Source organism: Triticum urartu, chromosome 6A, assembly GCF_056163025.1.
Source record: "Triticum urartu cultivar PI428250 chromosome 6A, HENAU_Tu73, whole genome shotgun sequence".
Taxonomy (NCBI): domain Eukaryota; kingdom Viridiplantae; phylum Streptophyta; class Magnoliopsida; order Poales; family Poaceae; genus Triticum; species Triticum urartu.
The window spans coordinates 34,606,355-34,617,381 of record NC_141878.1 but is presented as its reverse complement, the minus strand read 5'-3'; the positions used below and the strand labels follow the sequence as shown (position 1 = coordinate 34,617,381).

At 46.7% G+C, this 11,027-nt stretch overlaps 1 pseudogene; it reads right to left on the bottom strand.

The window, feature by feature from the left end:
- Window positions 1-8,522: 8,522 nt before the first annotated feature.
- Window positions 8,523-9,584, bottom strand: LOC147963584 (uncharacterized; annotated as a pseudogene).
- Between the last annotated feature and the right edge of the window lie 1,443 nt (window positions 9,585-11,027).

Here is an 11,027-nt window from a genome sequence, read left to right as displayed (position 1 = left end):
TGTTCTATTTATATGAGTAATATCTTTTATGGTCATGCAGCTTTGAAGAGTGGTCTATTCTTGTTGAATCTCGATAGTAGTAATACACATATTCATAATGTAGAAGCCAAAAGATTCAGAGTTGATAATGATAGTGCAACTTATTTGTGGCACTGCCGTTTAGGTCATATCGGTGTAAAGCGCATGAATAAACTCCATACTGATGGGCTTTTGGAACCACTTGATTATGAATCACTTGGTACTTGCGAACTGTGCCTCATAGGCAAGATGACTAAAACACCGTTCTCCGGTACTATGGAGAGAGCAATAGAATTATTGGAAATCATACATACCGATGTATGTGGTCCGATGAATATTGAGGCTCGTGGCGGATATCGTTATTTTCTCACCTTCACAGATGATTTGAGCAGATATGGGTATATCTACTTAATGAAACATAAGTCTGAAACATTTGAAAAGTTCAAGGAATTTCAGAGTGAAGTGGAAAATCATCGTGACAAGAAAATAAAGTTTCTACGATCTGATCGTGGAGGAGAATATTTGAGTTACGAGTTTGGTGTACATTTGAAAAATTGTGGAATATTTTCGCAACTCACGCCACCCGGAACACCACAGCGTAATGGTGTGTCCGAACGTCGTAATCGTACTTTACTAGATATGGTGCGATCTATGATGACTCTTACTGATTTACCGCTATCGTTTTGGGGTTATGCTTTAGAGACGGCCGCATTCACGTTAAATAGGGCACCATCAAAATCCGTTGAGACGACGCCTTATGAACTATGGTTTGGAAAGAAACCAAAGTTGTCATTTCTTAAAGTTTGGGGCTGCGATGCTTATGTGAAAAAGCTTCAACCTGATAAGCTCGAACCCAAATCGGAGAAATGTGTCTTCATAGGATATCCAAAGGAAACTATTGGATACACCTTCTATCACAGATCCGAAGGCAAGACTTTTGTTGCTAAATTCGGAAACTTTCTAGAGAAGGAGTTTCTCTCGAAAGAAGTGAGTGGGAGGAAAGTAGAACTTGACGAGGTAACTGTACCTACTCCCTTATTGGAAAATAGTACATCACAGAAAACTGTTTCTGCGACACCTATACCAATTAGTGAGGAAGCTAATGATGATGATCATGAAACTTCAGGACAAGATACTAATGAACCACGTAGATCAACCAGAGTGAGATCCGCACCAGAGTGGTACGGTAATCTAATTCTGGAAGTTATGCTACTAGATCATGATGAACCTACGAACTATGAAGAAGCGATGGTGAGCCCAGATTCCGCAAAGTGGCTTGAGGCCATGAAATCTGAGATGGGATCCATGTATGAGAACAAAGTATGGACTTTGGTTGACTTGCCCGATGATCGGCAAGCAATTGAGAATAAATGGATCTTCAAGAAAAAGACTGACGCTGACGGTAATGTTACTGTCTATAAAGCTCGACTTGTCGCAAAAGGTTTTCGACAAGTTCAAGGGGTTGACTACGATGAGACCTTCTCACCCGTAGCGATGCTTAAGTCCGTCAGAATCATGTTAGCAATTGCCGCATTTTATGATTATGAAATGTGGCAGATGGATGTCAAAACTGCATTCCTGAATGGATTTCTGGAAGAAGAGTTGTATATGATGCAACCAGAAGGTTTTGTCGATCCAAAGGGAGCTAACAAAGTATGCAAACTCCAGCGATCCATTTATGGACTGGTGCAAGCATCTCGGAGTTGGAATAAACGCTTTGATAGTGTGATCAAAGCATTTGGCTTTATACAGACTTTTGGAGAAGCCTATATTTACAAGAAAGTGAGTGGGAGCTCTGTAGCATTTCTGATATTATATGTGGATGACATATTGCTGATTGGAAATGATATAGAATTTCTGGATAGCATAAAGGGATACTTGAATAAAAGCTTTTCGATGAAAGACCTCGGGGAAGCTGCTTACATATTGGGCATTAAGATCTATAGAGATAGATCAAGACGCTTAATTGGACTTTCACAAAGCACATACCTTGACAAAATTTTGAAGAAGCTTAAAATGGATCAAGCAAAGAAAGGGTTCTTGCCTGTGTTACAAGGTGTGAAGTTGAGTCAGACTCAATGCCCGACCACTGCAGAAGATAGAGAGAAAATGAAAGATGTTCCCTATGCTTCAGCCATAGGCTCTATCATGTATGCAATGCTGTGTACCAGACCTGATGTGTGCCTTGCTATAAGTTTAGCAGGGAGGTACCAAAGTAATCCAGGAGTGGATCACTGGACAGCGGTCAAGAACATCCTGAAATACCTGAAAAGGACTAGGGATATGTTTCTCGTATATGGAGGTGACAAAGAGCTCACCGTAAGAGGTTACGTTGATGCAAGCCTTGACACTGATCCGGACGATTCTAAATCGCACACCGGATACGTGTTTACTTTAAACGGTGGAGCTGTCAGTTGGTGCAGTTCTAAACAAAGCGTCGTAGCGGGATCTACATGTGAAGCAGAGTACATAGCTGCTTTGGAAGCAGCAAACGAAGGAGTCTGGATGAAGGAGTTCATATCCGATCTAGGTGTCATACCTAGTGCATCGGGTCCAATGAAAATCTTTTGTGACAATACTGGTGCAATTGCTTTGGCAAAGGAATCCAGATTTCACAAAAGGACCAAACACATCAAGAGACGCTTCAACTCCATCCGGGATCTAGTCCAGGTGGGAGACATAGAGATTTGCAAGATACATACGGATCTGAATATTGCAGACCCGTTGACTAAGCCTCTTCCACGAGCAAAACATGATCAACACCAAAGCTCCATGGGTGTTAGAATCATTACTGTGTAATCTAGATTATTGACTCTAGTGCAAGTGGGAGACTGAAGGAAATATGCCCTAGAGGCAATAATAAAGTTATTATTTATTTCCTTAAAATCATGATAAGTGTTTATTATTCATGCTAGAATTGTATTAACCGGAAACATAATACATGTGTGAATACATAGACAAAACAGAGTGTCACTAGTATGCCTCTACTAGACTAGCTCGTTAATCAAAGATGGTTATGTTTCCTAACCATGACAAAGAGTTGTTATTTGATTAACGAGGTCACATCATTAGTTGAATGATCTGATTGACATGACTCATTCCATTAGCTTAGCACCCGATCGTTTAGTATGTTGCTATTGCTTTCTTCATGACTTATACATGTTCCTATAACTATGAGATTATGCAACTCCCGTTTACCGGAGGAACACTTTGGGTACTACCAAACGTCACAACGTAACTGGGTGATTATAAAGGAGTACTACAGGTGTCTCCAATGGTGGATGTTGGGTTGGCGTATTTCGAGATTAGGGTTTGTCACTCCGATTGTCGGAGAGGTATCTCTGGGCCCTCTCGGTAATACACATCACATAAGCCTTGCAAGCATAATAACTAAGATGTTAGTTATGAGATGATGTATTACGGAACGAGTAAAGAGACTTGCCAGTAACGAGATTGAACTAGGTATTGGATACCGACGATCGAATCTCGGGCAAGTAACATACCGATGACAAAGGGAACAACGTATGTTGTTATGCGGTCTGACCGATAAAGAACTTCGTAGAATATGTAGGAGCCAATATGGGCATCTAGGTCCCGCTATTGGTTATTGACCGGAGACGTGTCTCGGTCATGTCTACATTGTTCTCGAACCGTAGGGTCCGCACGCTTAACGTTACGATGACAGTTATTATGAGTTTATGCATTTTGATGTACCGAAGGTAGTTCGGAGTCTCGGATGTGATCACAGACATGACGAGGAGTCTCGAAATGGTCGAGACATAAAGATTGATATATTGGAAGCCTATGTTTGGACATCGGAAGTGTTCCGGGTGAAATCGGGATTTTACCGGATTACCGGGAGGGTTACCGGAACCCCCCGGGAGCCAAATGGGCCAACATGGGCCTTAGTGGAAAGGTGAAAGGGCTGCCCACATAGGGCTGCGCGCCTCCCCCCTCTCTCTAGTCCTATTAGGACTAGGAGAAGGTGGCCGGCCCCCCTCTCTCTCTTTCCCACTTGGGAATCCTAGTTGGACTAGGATTGGAGGGGGGAGTCCTACTCCCGGTAGGAGTAGGACTCCTCCTGCGCCTCCCTCCTTTGGCCGGCCAGCCTCCCCCCCTTCATCCTTTATATACGGGGGCAGGGGGCACCCCAAGACACACAAGTTGATCCTTGAGATCGTTCCTTAGCCGTGTGCGGTGCCCTCTGCCACCAAATTCCACCTCGATCATACCGTTGTAGTGCTTAGGCGAAGCCCTGCGTCGGTAGTACATCAAGATCGTCACCACGCCGTCGTGCTGACGGAACTCCTCCCCGAAGCTTTGCTGGATCGGAGCCCGGGGATCGTCATCGAGCTGTACGTGTGCTATGAACTCGGAGGTGACGGAGTAACGGTGCTTGGATCGGTCGGATCGGGAAGAAGACGTACGACTACTTCCTCTACGTTGTGTGATCACTTCCGCAATCGGTCTGCGTTGGTACGTAGACAACACTCTCCCCTCTTGTTGCTATGCATCACCATGATCTTGCGTGTGCGTAGGAAATTTTTTGAAATTACTACGTTCCCCAACACTCCCCCCTCCCCTAGTCCTATTAGGACTAGGAGAGGTGGCCGGCCACCTCTCTCTCTCTCTCTTTCCCCTTGGGAGTCCTATTAGGAATAGGATTGGGGGGGGAGTCCTACTCCCGGTAGGAGTAGGACTCCTCCTGCGCCTCCATAGGCTTGGCCAGCCAGCCCTCCCTTGGCATCCTTTATATACGGGGGCAGGGGGCACCTCTAGACACACAAGTTGATCATTGAGATCGTTCCTTAGCCGTGTGCGGTGCCCCCTGCCACCATATTCCACCTCAATCATATCGTTGTAGTGCTTAGGCGAAGCCCTGCGTCGGTAGAACATCAAGATCGTCACCACGCCGTCGTGCTGACAGAACTCCTCCTCGAAGCTTTGCTGGATCGGAGCCCGGGGATCGTCATCGAGCTGGACGTGTGCTAAGAACTCGGAGGTGTCGAAGTAACAGTGCTTGGATCGGTCGGATCGGGAAGAAGACGTACGACTACTTCCTCTACGTTGTGTCAACGCTTCTGTTGCGATCTACAAGGATACGTAGATCAGACTCTCCCCCTCGTTGCTATGCATCACCATGATCTTGCATGTGCGTAGGAAATTTTTTGAAATTACTACGTTCCCCAACAGGCCGGTGGAGGACTAGCCCTTGTGGGCCCCTCGAAAATCCGCTTGACGACTCCCAAAGCTTTCAGGTTGTTTTAAAAAATCATCAAAAATTGGCATCGTGTTTGGACCTTCATATGTATTGATTTTCTGTAAAACCAAAAACAAACAGAAAACGACAATTGGGCCCTAAATTAATATGTTAGTCCAGAAAAATAATTTAAAATGATAACATGAATATGTAATTATGATAATATAATAGCCGAAAATAATCAAAAATTATAGATACATCAGAGACGTATCGCTTCTCCACGTATTATCTTGTCTGTTGCACGTAGATCGGTGTGGCTTTTTTCGATTCTTCTTTCTCTTTGTTTTCGTTTCTTTTTCATTTTTTCATTTTTGCTGCCTTATTGTTCTTTCTCTTCTTTTTTTCATTTCTTTTTCCACGTATTGATTTTCGCTCGCCGTTCCTCACTGTCACCGGGACAACTCGACTGAGACGATAGCCCAGCTGAAGAAGACATGTCTTCTACTAGTACCGAAATTCCTTCAGTACCCACTGTCCTACTCACTGCCATATGCCTGGTGATATCCATTTCAAAAATTAGGGCGACGATCACATGGCTTCTGCCAAGTGAGAGATACAAGAGGAGCTCAATCGGGCACCGTGTCTCTCTAGCTGACCGCAGAATGTTTAGAAACGATCTCATACTGTCAAAAGAAGTAACACTAGAATACCAGCTAGAGTAACAGAATAACAACCGTGTTTCTCTTAGTTGAATAACCACCATGATTTGATGGGTGTTGCTCTTCCTGTGGGTTTTGTGGTAAACTCCCTCGCTTTTCTGACGGGTGTTGTCAGGTGAGAACATTCTGTTGCTCTTAGCGAACCAAAAACTAGTGTTCAAATTTAAAGAAGGGAAACATTTATACCCGGCGCACCGGCCGAGTGTTCCGCCGGTCGCGCACGGGCCGCTCGATTCGAGCTGATCGGACGGCCACAAAATAGCTAACAAACCGCGTGCTACTCTCTTTCACGCCCACATCCTTCCCAAAGGGCCCACACGCACCGCACTTATCTTCTCGCGTGAGACAACGCCATCCACTGATTTCTTTTCTTCCCCACCAGATCCCATGGCTTTCCTCATCTCCGGTAGTGCTCAGCGCCGACCACCGCCGCAACCCCGGTGCTACGAGTGCCAACCGGGTTCCCCCTTCTTCTTCTTTCCCATCCCCACCTCTCCCATAGCTTTTCCTCCTTCTCCTTCATGTCCACCATCATCGCACTACAAATCCGCCGTAGATCCGACGAGGTGCTGCCCTTGGTCGGCGCCGCGACGGCCGCCACACCGTGATCCGAGCTCCAACCCGGGGCTTGAACCGGCAAGGGGTGGTGCTGCAACCGCCCTCACCTGAAAGTTGGAAGCTTTTGGTGCTACAATCCCAGGCCGCTGTATCGGGGACGACGGCTACGTTGTGCTACAACGGAAGGACAAGATGCTGGAACCGGCCTCGGTGGGAGCTGCGACCAGCGGAATTTTTTGCTTCATTCGGATTTTTGTTTTGCTGGAACTAGAGGATTTTTTTGCTACCATCATCTATGAATTTGGCTGGATCCAGTGCTCATTTTTTTGCTACCATTGTTTTAGTGTTTGTTAGAACTAGCACCAATTTTTGCTACCATTGTCTTTGAGTTTTTGCTGGAACCAGATGATTATTTTTGCTACCATTGTCTTAGTTTTTGGTGGAACTAGCACTATTTGTGCTACTATCGTCTTTGGATTTTGCTGGAAACAGTGTATTATTTTGCTACTATCGTCTTTAGATTTTGTTGGAAACAGTGTATTATGTTGCTACCACCGGCTTTTGCTGCAACCTTCGTCAATCAGCGATGATGATTTTCCTGCAACCGTCGCCGATTTTTGCTACAACCGGCAAATATTTTTGCTACGTCCATTCATGGCGAGTCGCAACCTGCGACAACGACGACGTCGTTTTTGCTGCAACCGCCGTTGCGTTTTGCTACGACCGACAAGTTTTTTTGCTACATCCGCTTTTATGGTGCATTTGGTGCCTTTTATGTCGCGGAAACTCATGCAGTCGACGGCAAGGCCGGGGCGACGCACCGGAGCCGGTGGCAAAAGTTGCCATCGGTCGAGGGGAACGTTGCAACCAGTCAACGATGGGATCTGCAGGAAAAATTGAGAGCGGGGGAGGTTCCCCAGCAAGCACCGTCGCTGGAGACTGCAGCCTCGCCGTTGTGAGCGGCGGCGATCTGGCGAGCTTCGCCATCTCGTTCCCGTCCTGGACGTTTCTCTCCTGATTTGAGATTAGGAGGTGGGGAAGAGAGTCGTGGGCACGGGGAATACGGAAGTGGGGACATTATTCTTCGATCTAACGGTTTCCGTACATCGCATCTAATGGCAACGGTTGGACCGGCCCAAAGTTTTGGCCGGCTGACCGGCGCAGAGTACTCGCCTTTAAAGAACCTCTAATTTCAAGGTTCAAATTAACACAAACAGAATTTGGCATCTCAAGCTGTTTGGACCTCCCAGCAACGCATGTATGCACACCTCACATGTCCATCACCAAAAAATTGCTCCCAGGAACCACCACCCATCAGAGCCAAAGGATTCAAAGAGCACTGCTATGACGCCTTGGCACAGAAATTGGCCAATACACCTTTGTCAACAAGTACACTTGCATGACAAAGTTGGAGGACACAGACGGACACATTAATTCTACTGCATTCTTGTTTGAGAGAAATCCATTGTTCGAAATAATGGATCTTAGAAATACCCGAAGCAGCGCCAAGCTTAGCAAAGTTGATGCCCATCCAAGTTACAAGCTCTACTACAACATACAATACATTAACTAAATCAAACTCTCTCAAACTTCACCAATAAATTAACTTCATCAAATAGATTTTGAGATTCAGATCCTAGAATAATAACGCTTCAGCTTCATAGTAGCATCTCAAAGATTTATAAGCCTGCCTGTCACCGCCGGCAACGCCCGGCCATCTTGATTTCGCAGAATTGCTCCCCATCCTCCTATCCTTCTATCAGCATAAAAGAAGCCACTTGTGTTAACTTCTATACTGCATTCTCAAAAAATTGTTAACCAGATGTGCCTAAAGAACTTAGATTTTTCTCTTCTTTCCCGAGTGTCTACAATCGGAACGTGCATGTGCAAGCGGCATCAAAACAGCAGGGAGGAACCACCTTGCAGCTTCATACATTCCCGGAGAACCACCGACGGGTTGTTGAAACAGCACCTTCCGCTCCTCCATGGAGTAGACGCCCCAGGTGACCCAGGAGTAGTAGTCGACCTCACCCACAAAGTAGATGCAGTTGCTCATGCACCCCGGAATCTCTGAGGCGCACACCGTGAACGATGATTGCTCACTCACGAAAAGCGCCCGATCAGCAGCTAGCCTCTCCACTTTTATCCATCGTGCCTCCTCGACATCCAGCCTATACACCTCGAAGCCAGTGATGGTATAGAGGTCTGTGGGCTCTTGTGGAGCAAGCACCGGACCAACAAACAGGACCGACCCGTCCGACTCCAGCAGGTGGGTGTACCAGAGGAAGTGGTACCCACAGATCCGGGTGTACTGTTCGAGAATGTTCGGCACATGGAGCTTCTTCAGGCGCCATGGCGGTGGCACACGTGTGTCCACGGTGTAGGTGCAACCCCAGAATTCCAGCGCGTAGAAGACGCCGTCCGTGTAGGCCATCAGATAAATGCTTTTGAACTTTTCGGAAATCAGCTTCTGCTCCTCGGGCCACTCCTCCGTGCACCAGAAGAGAGAGACGCTCATCTCGGAGTGGTTGTTAACGAAGACCGCGTTGGCGCCGGCGGCGACCCTTGCCTTAGCTTCAGTCGTCCCAACGGGCGCATACATCTCGCTCCGGAACGCGCCGGTGACGGGGTTGACGGGGACAACGTGGTTGCCGTCCTCGAAGGAGAGACGGCCGCAGTGCAGCGCGCCGGATAACTTGACACGTTCTACGTCGCAGACCATGGAGGGCACGCGGGCAGGGAGAGGGACCACCGCCGACGGCGAGCCCTCCCCATCGATCTGAAAGGGGAAGATGGCCACATGGCGGGGCTCCTCCACGGGCAGCAGCTGGAACCGCTCGATGGAGACCTTGAGCGCGAGCAGGTGCGGGGTGGGCCTCGCTAGCCGCTCGGAGACGGTCGCCGCCCAGGACTTGCAGACGGCGGCGAGGCGTACCGACTCGAGCGGGCTGATGCAGCCGAGGATCTGTTCTGTGAGGTGGAAAGGGAGGCCGCCGACAGTCCCGCTCGCCGCATCTTCGCCGTCAGTGGGTTCATGTTGGACGCGGATCTTGCTTGTTAGGGTACGTAGTGGGTTTGATCGGCTCCATGTTGGGGAGAGAGGCAGGGGCGGACCCAGACTAAAAACTGACTGGGGGCACTCATCAATAAGAAAACTCAAAAAGGCTTATAAACCTCACACTATGTCATACACAAATGCTCTCTTCGATCCATATTAATTGTCAAGTGAGCCACAATCAATATGGATATAAGGGAGTAGCAGTTTTCAATAAGTCATAAGATACTTCAACCAAGTTCTAAAAAAAAATACTTCATCCAACAGAGCCATGGTGAGTTTATCACTAAAGTGAACATACCTTATAAAAAGAGTTTATATCTCAATAGTACATAGATTGCAAAAGAGAATATTTTGTCTCTAACATAAATGCCGCTACCTGCAAAGAAGAAACACATATTTGGATTAGCTTCTTAAATGCTAATGGAGATGGTAAACATGTAAAAGATGCAATGTATTAGACCATTACATTTCCACACGATGATCTTTCATTTTATGGAAATGATGCAATTTCTCAACAGTGACAATGGTAACGAGTGGTGGCGTTACTATCTCTTTATTTCTTTATCAAATACTTCTCCATTATCTTCCTTCTTCCCTGCCAAATCATTGAAATACTAACTATAAAGAGTTTAGATAAAAGTATGCTAGTATCAGCAGGCTAGCACGCGAGTACTAGTTCTGTATTAGTAAATCCGAGAGTAGAAAATCCAGTCTCAACAGAATGGGTTCCCAGATTGAATTTCATAGAAAATTTGATTATAACAAAGCATGCTACTATGTTAAGAAAAAAGCATGGTACTAGCAGGCTAGCACACTGCACGTCTGCACACAAGTACTAGCACTGTATTCTCAAATCCTAGAAAATGACCTAGCAGTTCTATACTAGCTACTCTGCTGTAGTGTGTCACATTTTAATCCTATCAAATTTGATTAGAAAAGGTACATGGCTAATAAGATTAGCAGTCCTATACTAGCACAAACAGAATTTTTGCATTTGATTTGACAAGAATCAAAACCAGAAATCCAAAAAAGAAAAAAAAATCCTTTCACGAATGGATCAGCTCAAGAAGAACAAACCTAGTTTCAGAGTTCGCCAGTTGAGGATGAAGGATGAGGATGATGAGCAAGGGAGTGACCAGCCTCCCGTGACCTACATAGGCAGGCCGGCCGCCGGCGGGGGCGCGCGGCGGACTCTGCGGAGCAACGGAGGGAGATCGTGGCAGCAGGCGGCGGTCGAGCCGACGGTTCGTTTGGTTTGTATAATTAATTTCCAGCAAGAATCGACGCAGCTGTGCCGCCTCGCCTTCCAATTTAATAGCTGGAGCAGTGAAAATCGGGGATCGCCCCTGCACGCCTGCCTTCATTGCGTTTATGTTTCCTGGGCTTTAGCAAGGGAGTGGGGGCACCAGACCTGGGCTGACTGGGGGCCTTGCTGGGCTAGTACTGGCCATATAAAGGGAGGCTCAAAAATTGA